The sequence below is a fragment of the Procambarus clarkii genome, chromosome 67 (genome assembly GCF_040958095.1).
Source record: "Procambarus clarkii isolate CNS0578487 chromosome 67, FALCON_Pclarkii_2.0, whole genome shotgun sequence".
NCBI classification, from domain to species: Eukaryota; Metazoa; Arthropoda; class Malacostraca; order Decapoda; family Cambaridae; genus Procambarus; species Procambarus clarkii.
Window position 1 is genome coordinate 15,366,376 of NC_091216.1, and position 14,565 is coordinate 15,380,940.

The window sequence follows — 14,565 nt, forward strand, 5'->3', positions numbered from 1 at the left end:
GGTGTCCCATTGTCGGTATCAGGAACTCTGTTAGGCTTATCGAGGTCCCCTAGGCTTATTGGCTAAATCAAAATGTTTATTCAGGTAAAAGTACATACATAAAAGATGAGTTACAAACATAAAGCACTAACGATGCACTGATTAGTATAATTAACTTGATACATGCAGCTCTTGATACAAATGAGTTCACTGTTGGGTTATTTGTTGACCTGCGTAAGGCTTTTGACACTCAGCCACCAAAACTTTCTTCTTAAATTACATCATTATGGAGTCACAGGTCACTCCCTCCAATACCTTCAGTCTTACCTTAATGTCAGACTCCAGTATGTTTCTGTGAATAATTCCATTTCTCCGACACTACCTATAAACATCGGTGTTCCACAGGGCAGCATACTTGGCCCTCTCCTCTTTCTCATCTACATTAATGAGTCTCCAAATGCCTCTCAACACCTCAAACCAATCTTATTTTCTCATGACACAACCTTCATTTTCTCCAGTCCTGACCCTCTTGCTCTAAATGTCACAGTGAATACCGAGCTAAATAAAGTCCATCTTTGGCTAACTGCTAACAAACTCACCCTTAACACTGACAAGCGCCAAGTCGTAATGGCTTGGCGCTTTCCCCTGTTAATTATCTATCTGTCTATCTTTTCGTAGTTTTTTATTTTGGCTCTCCTAATTATTTTTGACAGCATTGATGAGTAACTCTGAAAATTCTTTGAGGATGACTCCTAACCTATACTTCTTCTCAAGGTCATGTTTTTTTATTAATATAATTAAGTATACCCTTTGTAAGCCGTGCATGGCTTGTTTAACCTTTTAGTTGTGACTTGTTTCGTTAGAAATGGACAGTGGATGTTATAGAGGCTGAGAGTTTTCTAAAGAAATGTTTTCACTGCTAGGTTGATGTTCCCTATGTTACCTAATTCAGCTCTCCCAGTTGATATTAGCAGCAGTAGCAATATAATTGCTTATAGAAGTTTTATTGTGCAGCCAATAGCTTATCTTCATTGTCTCTTGAGGTGGTTTATTAATGTTGGTTAGGAGAAATGTGGGGTAATGGTCTGTGGTCCTATGAATGATTATCCCTGAAGTAAGTGGAGAGGTTATGATGAAATGCCTCTCAACACCTCAAACCAATTCTATTTGCTGACGACACAACCTTCATTTACTCCAGTCCTGACCCCCTTGCTCTAGAAATGTCACAGTGAATACTGAGCTAAAAAAAGTCCATCTTTGGCTAACTGTCAACAAACTCACCCTCAACATTGACAAAACTTTCTATATTTTGTTTGGTAATAAATCCTCAAATCAAATAAATCTCAGGATAATCAATACCCAAATTTGTAACAAAGTAGATGGCAAATTCCTTGGCATTCTCATTGACCAGAAGCTGAATTTCCAGGGACACATTCTAAATATATAAAAAAAAAGTTTCAAAAACTGTTGGCATTCTTTCTAAGGTCAGATATTATGTACCTCGCCCTGCCTTGGTGACACTCTATTACTCTCTCATCTATCCTTATCTCAACTATGGTATTTGTGCTTGGGGTTCTACTACCCAAAATCATTTACGTCCTCTAATTACTCAACACAAAGCTGCTGTTAGGGCAATATCCAACTCTGGTCCCAGACATCACTCAGTACCCCTACTCAAATCTCTGAATATGTTAGATATTAATTAAGTACCAACGTAATTACCAATTAATTAAGTACCAACGTTAAGTAATACCTCTTGATATTAATCAAGAGTACCAACGATGCAATTATTAGTCTTTTTTCATATAATTTACTCAGCCCTTGACAAAAATGAGTTTCCGATTGGACTCTTCATTGACTTGAGAAAGGCTTTTGGCACTGTTAATCACAATTACCTCTTACGTAAACTCCATCATTATGGAATCCGAGGCCATGCACTGGACTATATCCAATCCTATCTTAGTGACAGATTCCAGTGTGTAACCATCAATAATATCACCTCTCCCACTCTACCAATAACCGTTGGAGTGCCACAGGGCAGCATCTTGGGACCTCTCCTATTTCTTATATACATCAATGATCTGCCTAATGTCTCTAACATTCTGAAACCTATTTTGTTTGCTGATGATACTACCCTCATGTACTCTAACCCCAACCCACATACACTAAATGATGTTGTTAATAATGAACTAAAAAAAGTCCACTTATGGATGTCAACCAATAAACTAACACTTAACATAGAAAAGACCTACTACATTTTATTTGGATGCAAATCTACAAATGCAATTCAGCTTCAGATAGATAATGTAAACATTAGCAATAAAAATGATGGAAAGTTTCTTGGCCTATTCCTAGATAAGAGACTCAACTTCAGCACCCACATACAACACATAACTAAGAAAGTCTCTAAAACAGTTGGTATACTCTCCAGAATCAGATATTATGTACCTAACTCTGCTCTCATCTCTCTATATTATGCACTAATCTATCCCTATCTTAATTATGGTATCTGTGCATGGGGTTCAACCACTGCAAACCACCTCAAGTCCATCATCACCCAGCAAAAATCTGCTATCAGAATAATAACAAATTCTGCTTTCAGATAACACCCCCTTGTTTAACTGCCTTAACATGCTTAACATAATCTCACTCCACAAATTTTCTTGTGTCAGTTACATTTACAAAACCCTGTTCTTAAACGCAAATCCTGCTCTGAAGCTCTCCCTGGACAGATGTAATAGGGCCCATTATCACCACACCAGAAATAAATATCTCTTTGATATCCCCAGAGTCAAACTTAATCTGTGTAAACACTCTATGCAAATAAAGGGACCCCAGTCTATGGAACTCACTCCCTAATGAATTGAAAAGCTGTCCAACTTTTGCGTCTTTCAAAAACAAAACTAAAAAGTACCTAATCTCATCTGCATAGTTTTTTTACCTTGTTGCTTTAAAATTGCACTGTATCTATTGCTACCCAATCTCCCTATCTTTATGTACCCAATCCGAACATCTTTACCATTGTGATCATTGCTGTCTTCTTATATGTGTTATCAATCTGCTGTACGGTGTCTGTTAATCTTGTTTAAATTACCAATCAAGTTGTCAATGTAATCAACCAGAGCTTTAATATACCAATGTGCTTTAATATACTTACTATTCTCTCTCATCTCATTTTTTTTCTTGCAATGTATCTTTTATGTGCTGCTTTTTCAGCCATGTTCCCCTCTTTTTATCTCTTTTTTTTATTTGTTCTCGACTCATTTTATTCTTTATGCTCAATTAGTATTAAGCTTTAGTCATTTAAGTTTCTCATGCGCGAAACGCTTTGCGTAATAGTGGCTTTAGGCATTGTATGTACTAGCCCTATCTATAAATCCATCACTCTTTGTAATATCTCTTGTATGTATGTACCTTACCTAAATAAACATTTGATTTGATTTGATTTGTTATCATTTTATTAATTCTGCTAGAATTTACCTACTTAAAATTATCTGTTAGATTAAGGACCTGCCCGAAACGCTGTGCGTACTAGTGGCTGTACAAGATTGTAAATACTATGCTATGTATTCTCTCTAACCCTATGTACCTTCTTGTATATAAATAAATAAATAAATTATTAAATATGACCGAAAAAGTAAGATTAATAATTCTAACACGAATTTTCTCTATCTTATGTTTCTTTTCACTGTTGATGGTAATTCAAAGATCAATTCTCCAAAATTCATTTTTATTTCTAGTCTGACGCGACACTTGAGCGCGTTTCGTAAAACTTATTACATTTTCAAAGATTTTAGTTTACAAACACACAACTGAAACTGAATAGAGCTTTACACATCTTCGAGGTTTATATCTACATTTGGGTGAGGTGGATGAGGTGAAAAACGAACTTTCAACAATGGGTATTCAATGGGTATTAAATTCCAACACAAGACAGAACATGAAACAATGGGTATTGAATGGGTATTAAATTCAAACACAAGACAGAACACGAAACAATGGGTATTGAATGGAAGTAATTGTAGAAAGCCTATTGGTCCATATTTCTTGATGCTTCTATATTGGAGCGGAGTCTTGAAGTGGGTAGAATATAGTTGTGCATTAATTGGCTGTTGATTGCTGGTGTTGACTTCTTGATGTGTAGACAAAAAACAGAGGATACAACTGACGATTTACTATAAAACCAGAAAAACGGCCAGCCTACTCATGAGAAACTCTCCAGACACAAAGCAGATCGCTTTAAAAGAGACCAACGTCGTCTATGCATTCAAATGCCCTCTTGGGGACTGTAAGCCTAAAAAAAACAGTATATAGGCAAGACAACAACATCTCTTTCCAGGCGTTTAACGATGCATAAGCAACAGGGCTCCATTAAGGAACATATAATCTCTTCCCACAAACAAACCATCACCAGAGAAATCTTAGCAAACAACACAGAAATCATCGATAGATACAGTGATAGCAGGCGGCTTGACGTCTGCGAGGCACTACACATCAAGAAGTCAACACCAGCAATCATGATTGCTGGTGTTGGCATTAATTGGCAACAGCCAATTAATGCACAACTATATTCTACCCACTTCAAGACTCCGCTCCAATATAGAAGCATCAAGAAATATGGACCAATAGGCTTTCTACAATTACTTCCATTCAATACCCATTGTTTCGTGTTCTGTCTTGTGTTTGAATTTAATACCCATTCAATACCCATTGTTTCGTGTTCTGTCTTGTGTTGGAATTTAATACCCATTGAATACCCATTGTTGAAAGTTCGTTTTTCACCTCATCCACCTCACCCAAATGTAGATATAAACCTCGAAGATGTGTAAAGCTCTATTCAGTTTCAGTTGTGTGTTTGTAAACTAAAGTCTTTGAAAATGTAATAAGTTTTACGAAACGCGCTCAAGTGTCGCGTCAGACTAGAAATAAAAATGAATTTTGGAGAATTGATTTTTGAATTACCATCAACAGTGAAAAGAAACATAAGAAAGATAGAGAAAATTCGTGTTAGAATTATTAATCTTACTTTTTCGGTCATATTTAATAATATATGTCTACAGGTGTTGTTTGTTAACAAACAACACAGAAATCATCGATAGGTACGGCGATAGCAGGCGGCTTGACAACAGCGAGGCACTAAACATCAAAAAGTCAACACCAGCAATCAACAGCCAATTAATGCACAACTATATTCTACCTATTTCAAGACCCTGAACCAATATGGAAGCAACAAGAGGAAGTATGGGCCAATAGGCCTTCTGCAGTTACTTCCATTCATATGTTCACTTATCCAATTTATACCCATTGTTTCGTGTTCTGTCTTGTGTTTGTCACCTCACCCAAAAACTTTTGTACCATATCACCTCATCCAATAGAGTATAAGTACGAAAAATTTGTGTGTAAATTAAGTTTACTTAATTACTGTAATGCCAATCCTGACCTCAAAAGCTTAATTGAAAGTTGTAACAGAACCCATGAGCACCACACCAGAAATAAATACAGCTTTGATATTCCAAGAGTACGATTTAATCAAACTAGTAATGCTCTACAAATCAAGGGACCCAGAATGTGAAATGACCTTCCCAACCATGTTAAAGACTGTACCTCTCTCAACCAGTTTAAGATAAAAACGAAGCACTACCTAATAAATTCCCTGTAACCTACCTTACCCCTCTATTGTCAACCCATGTCTGTTTTTTTTAAACAACGCTGTTTGTCGACCTAATTGTATTTGTGCTGCTTTTTCAGCCATGTTCCCCCTTTTTTATCTTTATTTTCATTTGTTCTCAACACATTTTATTCTTTATACTCAATTAGTATTAAGTTTTAGTCATTAATGTTTTTCCTGCCCGAAACGCTTTGCGTAATAGTGCCTTTAGGCATTGTATGTACTAGCTCTATCTATAAATTGATAAATTTTTTTAAAATCTCTTGTATGTATGTACCTTACCTGAATAAACATTTATTTATTTATTTATTTTAAGTCTTTGAAAATGTAATACGAATTGCGAAACGTGTTCAGGCGTCAGATAATTAAAAATGAATTTCGGAGAATTGTTATTTTTATTACCACCGACAGTGAAGAAAATCATAAGAAATATTGAGAAGATTCGTGTTAGAATTATTAATCTTACCTTTTCGGTCATTCAACAACATATATATATATATATGCGAACAAGCCTGAACGGGTCTCCAGGAATATATGCCACTGAAAACTCACACCCCAGAAGTGACTCGAACCCATACTGCCAGAAGCACTCTGCAACTGATGTACAGGATCCCTTAACCACTCAACCATCACGACCGGACAAAAGAGGATGGTAGCGGAGGCTAATTTCCCTTCCCCCCACTGGCACTCTGATGGTAATCTTGGGCATGGTATTTTATCAAATCACCTCATTCTTTGGGGCACACGTGAGGAACACAAATGCGAACAAGCCTGAACGGTTTCCAGGCATATATGCAACTGAAAAAGAACACGGCTTCCGCCCCCCCCCCCCCCAAAAAAAAAGCGGTGGGTTTTCTGAGGGGAAGGAAAACGTATGTCTGGGAGCCGAGTCTAACCGCCACAGTTGTGACCGGACCACGGTTGTGTGCGGTCGCAGTGTTGGCGTTCTTGGCATCCGCTGCTTGGTGGGAGGTGGAGTATTGCCCCACACTCTTCGTTTTTGCACGTTGTGATACAGGATATTGTGAATTTGTTCTCGATTGTTGACAGTGCCTATGAGTGTCGAAGAAATGGCTGAGGCAGTATGCCTAAGTGGTAGTGAGGAGGACAGACAAGATGATAACAGACCGTTTGAAGTAGCAATACACAGAAAGAAACGGCGAAATATTAACAGACAGTGAGAGTGACGATGAAATTACAAAGAGACCAAAAAATGAGACCCTACTCAGCAGGGCTCAAGAGAAGCAATTTAATAGAAGGAAGAGGCTGTTGTTCCCTCCTACAACATGCCAATTGACAGTTGTGTCCAGACCACGGTTGGGTGCGGTCGCAAGGTTGGCGCTCTTGGCGTCCGCTGATTGGTGGGAGGTGGAGTATTGCCCCACACTCTTCGTTTTTGCACGTGGTGATACAGGATATTGTGCATTTGTTCTCGATTGTTGACAGCGTCGAAGAAATGGCTGAGGCGGTATGCCTAAGTGGTAGTGAGGAGGACAGACAAGATGATAACAGACCGTTTGAAGTAGTAGTGAACAGAAAGAAATGGAGAAATAATAACAGACAGTGAGAGTGACGTTGAAATTACAAAGAGACCAAAGAATGAGACCCTACTCAGCAAGACTCAAGACAAGCAAGACAAGACAAGAAGGAAGAGGCTGTTGTTTCCTACATGCCAATTGAATTTCCACCAAAAGCTAGAGTGGACGGTACGTCTAGCTAAACAATGTTTGGAATACGAACCACTCTTCAAGGAAGGTCTTCACCGGCCCTACATAACAGTTGGGACTGAACAGGCCGTGGAACGCCTCACGACGGTTGGTTTTGAAAATGTAGTGATGGTTCCTCCAGAAGAAGGTATGTTGCACACAAAGATCATAGTTTTCAAGTTTCCAACTTATTTGGATCCTGACTGTCTTCTTCTTAACAATGATAATGTTGTCTGGGCAAAGAGGAACAGTGTTCATGGTGACAAACAAAGCCAGGTTGTTGCCTTGGTAAAGGGTGAGGCGCCGGAGAAAATTTTTGTGCAAGGACTAGGCTATAGGAACGTTGCAAAATACGTTGAGGAGCCCATACTGTGCATGAAGTGTTTACGTTGGGGACATATGGCATGGAAATGCCAGTTTGACCCCAAGTGTCGGTATTGTGGGAAAAAACACGACTCGCGAGAGTGTAGAGTCAAGATTGAAAGAAGTGAAAAAATCATCCCATTTTGTTGCAACTGTCGAGGCAGCCACAATGCTGGTTCCTCTCTATGCCCCATGAAGCCTCACCTGAAAGAGACTAGGACGGGTCCTACAAGCAGGATAGATGTATCCTCGCAGCAAGGAAAGATTGTGCAAGAGGAACATGGAGGAAACAGTTGGAAGCCAACGACAGCCCCTATGATCAATGTGTGGGAAAAAGGGACGGAGAAAGTAAAGGCGAGCTTAGGGAAAGTACATCACGCAGTGGAAAAAACTGAAACCTTGTGACGACAAGGTTCAGGACAATATGGTCACCTCTGAGGTTGGTAATCAAATTTTGGAGTATCTAAAAAAACTAGATAAGAGGATTGAGGTATTGGAAAAATTGGCTATGGAAGGTAGACGGGGTGAAGATGGTGGTGAAACAGGACGTGTAATTGAAAGTAAAACGGGACGTGAAACGTGCGTAGAAGAAAGTAATGATGTGCATGAGGTAACGATGATAGACGATAGTCAGGAGAATACACTTTCTAGTAGTGTTCGCGGTGTTCAACCTCCTGTTGTGACAAATGGTGAAAGAACGGTTAAAGTAAAACGGGTTACAGAAATAACAAAGAAAATAGATATGAAAAATATTACCTTCGATGTTAGTAGTAGTTGTGAAGGTGAGGAGAAAAAAATAACCGCTGCATTACGTAGGAATGCGGAGGAATTTCTGATGGAGGAGAAGACAGTTGCACAGCGCGATCCGCAGCGCAGCGTGCGGAGCGGCGCGGGGGGCCTATATAAGAAGAGAGGAGGGGACACGCGTTCTCTCTTGCTCCAGCCTCGCTCCGCTTCACAAGTCAAAGGAAAATTTTTTTTTTTATGCTATGCCCCGTGGTGGGGCATAGCACGCGAGGCATGCACGAGGTAATACGCCCACAACACGCAGACATCAAGACGCCCGCATTGTATACACATGCACCAGACGGGGCTCCATTGGTCACTTCCAGGATGCTGCTTACCTAGCAGCATTTCCCAGCCATGTACGCCCGACTCTGTACCTTTTTTCAGTTCTGGAAATTCTTGACTGTTTTTTTAATGGCAGAGGTAACGGGTGTACGGGCACGGACGTGGACGCAGACAAGGAAAAACTCCATGATACCCCGCGACGCAGAACTTTCGGCTACGCCATTCCTGGTGGCACGGCCCCCAACGTCAGATGAGAAGTCAACGCCCTACACGTTGATGCTCCTTACGCGGCCTGCGCCCTCACAATGACTACGCCCCACAATCTTTACGGATTGGACGGGCCACGCAGCTGTCACTTGACAGGCATGTACAGGAAACAATTAAGGCCGTCGGACGATGGAGGAGTGACGTTTTCACTCATACGTCAGGCAAGATGTCATCACGCTTCCACATTGAAAACATTCAGCGGACAGATAAAAGGCATGAAAATAAACAAATTAAAGCAGACGACCGAAAACCTATCACAGAAATCACAGCATCTCCATAACCCCGGACAACATGGTTTCAGAACAGGGCGCTCTTGCCTGTCGCAGTTGCTGGACCACTATGATATGGCATTAGATGCTATGGAAGACAAACAAAACGCTGATGTAATTTACACAGATTTCGCAAAAGCTTTTGATAAATGTGACCATGGTGTTATTGCACATAAAATGCGTTCAAAAGGAATTACCGGAAAAATAGGCAGATGATCTACAATTTCCTGACCAACAGAACCCAATGTGTAATACTCAACAAAATAAAATCCAGCCCATCAACCGTGAAGAGCTCAGTCCCCCAGGGTACTGTGCTTGCTCCAGTACTTTTTCTCATCCTCATTTCGGACATAGACAAGAACACAACCTATAGCACTGTATCATCCTTTGCAGATGACACTAGAATCTTCATGAGAGTAGGCAACATAGAGGACACGGCGAACCTCCAGTCAGATGTAGATCAGGTCTTTCTATGGGCTACAGAAAATAATATGGTGTTTAACGAAGATAAGTTCCAGCTCATGCGCTATGGAAAAAATGAAAATATAAAAACGGAAACCACGTACAAAACTCAGGCAAATCATAACATAGAACGAAAAGGCAATGTAAAGGATCTGGGTGTACTCATGTCGGAAGACCTTACCTTTAAAGAACACAATAAAGTAGCCGTCACAACTGCAAGAAAAATGACAGGTTGGATAACAAGAACTTTTCACACTAGAGATGCTATACCGATGATGATACTTTTCAAAACGCTTGTGCTCTCTAGAGTGGAGTACTGCTGCACAATGACAGCACCTTTCAAAGCTGGAGAAATTACTGACCTGGAGAGCGTGCAGAGATCCTTTACTGCTAGAATCCACTCAGTAAAACATCTAAACTATTGGGACCGACTAAAGAGCCTAAAACTGTACTCCCTTGAGCGCAGGCGGGAGAGGTACATAATAATTTACACGTGGAAAATATTAGAGGGGCTGGTCCCAAACCTGCACACAGAAATAACATCACATGAGACCAGAAGACATGGCAGGATGTGCAGAATACCCCCGTTGAAAAACAGAGGTGCAACTGGTACTCTGAGAGAGAACTCTATCAACATCAGAGGTCCGAGACTGTTCAACACGCTTCCACTACACATAAGGGGCATAACTGGCCGACCCCTCACAGTGTTCAAGAGAGAACTGGATAAGCACCTCCAAAGGATACCTGATCAACCAGGCTGTGACTCGTACGTCAGGCTGCGAGCAGCCGCGTCCAACAGCCTGGTTGATCAGTCCGGCAACCAGGAGGCCTGGTCGACGACCGGGCCGCGGGGACGCTAAGCCCCGGAAGCACCTCAAGGTAACCTAGATCAGGCTCTCTGCACCCAGCACTGCCGGGTGGGTAAACATTGGGCAGCAACGATTAGAGCCATGATTTACCGCATAAAGGTCCGGTTTCGTGACGAAACATACTACACCGGAGCCCAATTACTAAGGAAACTCGTCGACATCACGAATACAGCCCCGTTGGACATCCGTGACGATGCTGACGGCGCTGTACTTCTCTATTCAAGCGAGCAGGCTCTGGAGAAACTGTTTGCACCAGAACACCAGGACGCCCTACGAAACTCCGACCTGATCATCACTCCTAACCGTCGCTACTTGGCTGAACGAACCATCTTCGTCAGCCACACGAGTGTCTACACCGCCACCCAGGACCCTGGTACCATCAACAACAGAAAACCCGGCTCTGACTGCTGCTACAGTCAAGGCCACCCACCAAACTGTGCCTCAATTGCGGAGGAGCTCACATCGCCGTCTACATGGACTGCCAAGTACGACTAGATGAAATAAATAAAACAGTAACTGCCAACCCAACAACCAATCAGCCGGCAAGCTTCGATATCCAAGCTACATCATTTCCAGTGCTTCCCAACGCTTCTGCTCCTGATACACAGACGTCCACAACAGGCCAGACCACCCCCCAATGGGGACCCAGGACACAGGCGACAAGGCAAAATACGTGAGAATACTGAACAGGATGCTCGCCCAGAACAACCTGCCAACAATGTTGATACCAGCAGACCTATTTCAACAACACAACGCTGTTTCAACCCAAACAGATGAGATTCCAACACCAACAGTAACCGCAGTCATACCGCAACCGCCAACACCGGAGTCGAACCCAGCACAAGTCTCCCAGGCAACAGCATCCACCCAGACCACCTCCACAGCAGACCAGTCAACCTCATCACCTGCCCCCACCAGCCGGGGACGGATGAAAAGGAAAGCAAAACGTCGGCAAGTGGAATCAGAATCAGATTCAGAACAAGAACCAGCACCAGAGTTCCTAGAATCACCATTGTTTCCATCTACCTCGGCTGAGACCGTCACATATGAGGCCCCAGACTTCGACCTAAACCCAAGCAAGAAAAAGCCCTACTATGGATTTTACCTCATTCACGGTGGCACTTTAAACAGCAATCGAAGCACATGAATGGTCATTGCCTTAGAATGCAACAGGATCATCAACCAGCTCAAGACCTGCTTTCCTTACCCTGTGTTTGTCCAACACGAGACCGTGGAACATTATGTTGACCTCTGCGCTCTGGAGAGTGAATACATCGACCCTAAATACGACTTCAAGAGGGGACAAGTGACCTTCCTGGAAAAAGATGAAGACCCGACAGGAAATGGTCACTGCTTGCATCACAAGCGGGGATGTTTCTGGCGGGGGAGAAAGAAACAATTGCGCAGCGCGTCCCGCGGCGTTGCGCGGGCAGTTTGGGGCCGTATAAATACGGGCGCACAACGGGGCTCTTGATACTCAGTGATGGCTCAGCTCTTGATACTGGTGATGGCTCGAAAGGGCCACCACTTACGAGCTATTCATGCCCGTGCCATCTTTTGGGTGGCTTCATCTTCATCTTCTTCATCTGTTTAAAACACGGGAGACATCTCCCGTCACGCTGGGTGCAGTCGCACCTCCACAGATCTCCAGTATCATCTATTGATACTGGTGATGGCTCAAAAGGGCCACCACTTACCAATTCATGCCCGTGCCACCTATTGGGTGGCTTCATCTTCATCTTAACACATTCACAAGGGAGACATCTCCCATCATGCAGGGTGCATTCGCACCTCCACAGATCTCCAGTATCAGCTCTTGATACTGGTAATGGCTTAAAATGGCCACCACTTACGGGCTATTCATGCCCGTGCCACCTTTTGGGTGGCTTAATCTTCATCATCATCAAACACTACACCATTTGGTCACCACTTGGTCCGGGAGACATCTCCCGTTACGCAGGGTGCAGTTGCACCTCCACAGATCTCCAGTATCAGCTCTTGATACTGGTAATGGCTCAAAAGGGCCACCACTTACGGGCTATTCATGCCCGTGCCACCTTTTCGATGGTTTAATCGTCATCTTGGACACATTCATGGGAGACATCTCCCGTCACGCTGAGTGCACTTGCACCTCCACAGATCTCCAGTATCAGCTCTTGATACTGGTGATGGCTCGAAAGGGCCACCACTTACGAGCTATTCATGCCCGTGCCATCTTTTGGGTGGCTTCATCTTCATCTTCTTCATCTGTTTAAAACACGGGAGACATCTCCCGTCACGCTGGGTGCAGTCGCACCTCCACAGATCTCCAGTATCATCTATTGATACTGGTGATGGCTCAAAAGGGCCACCACTTACCAATTCATGCCCGTGCCACCTATTGGGTGGCTTCATCTTCATCTTAACACATTCACAAGGGAGACATCTCCCATCATGCAGGGTGCATTCGCACCTCCACAGATCTCCAGTATCAGCTCTTGATACTGGTAATGGCTTAAAATGGCCACCACTTACGGGCTATTCATGCCCGTGCCACCTTTTGGGTGGCTTAATCTTCATCATCATCATCATCAGCGAAAACAGCACCATTTGGTCACCACTTGGTCCGGGAGACATCTCCCGTCACGCAGGGTGCAGTTGCGCCTCCACAGATCTCCAGTATCATCTTTTGATACTGGTAATGGCTCGAAAGGGCCACCACTTACGGGCTATTCATGCCCGTGCCACCTCTCGGGTGGCTTAATCTTCATCAATCAATCAATCGGGGCTCCGCGACATTTGGTCACCACTTGGTCCGGGAGACATCTCCCGTTACGCAGGGTGCAGTTGCACCTCCACAGATCTCCAGTATCAGCTCTTGATACTGGTAATGGCTCAAACGGGCCACCATTTACGGGCTATTCATGCCCGTGCCACCTTTTCGATGGTTTAATCGTCATCTTGGAAACATTCATGGGAGACATCTCCCGTCACGCTGAGTGCACTTGCACCTCCACAGATCTCCAGTATCAGCTCTTGATACTGGTGATGGCTCGAAAGGGCCACCACTTACGAGCTATTCATGCCCGTGCCATCTTTTGGGTGGCTTCATCTTCATCTTCTTCATCTGTTTAAAACACGGGAGACATCTCCCGTCACGCTGGGTGCAGTCGCACCTCCACAGATCTCCAGTATCATCTATTGATACTGGTGATGGCTCAAAAGGGCCACCACTTACCAATTCATGCCCGTGCCACCTATTGGGTGGCTTCATCTTCATCTTAACACATTCACAAGGGAGACATCTCCCATCATGCAAGGTGCATTCGCACCTCCACAGATCTCCAGTATCAGCTCTTGATACTGGTAATGGCTTAAAATGGCCACCACTTAAGGGCTATTCATGCCCGTGCCACCTTTTGGGTGGCTTAATCTTCATCATCATCATCGGGGCTCCGCCTCACTCCGCCTGCCCTCGCCGCTGCCCTCGCAAAACCAAGCCAGACAGACCACCTCAAGTGAACCAGGACGACATATAACCCTGCCCCACCACTAGCCTCCTGCCGCCCAAGAACTTAAGCTACAGGCTTTGCTGGAAAAAACATCTCCAATCCAAGGTGGACGGGCCACCGAAATTTCAAGCCTCCTCTCTCCACATCCAAATCCTCTTCCAAGAATTTCATCTACCCATCTTTTCTCCTCACACATCCTTTCCAGGCTCTTTGGACATCAAACCAAACCAATTCCGCGGCCAGCGGGCACTCGCCCTTCGGGGGGGGGGGGGGGGGGGGGGGTCCGGCCAGCTGGCTCTGCGAGTGGGGATGCAGCGCCGGCCCCTAAGTATTACGCTGTCCGCAGCTACTTACTCTCACTTGTAAGAGTAATGTTAAATTTGCCCTCTAGGTGTATTCTACAGCTACTGGTAATTTACG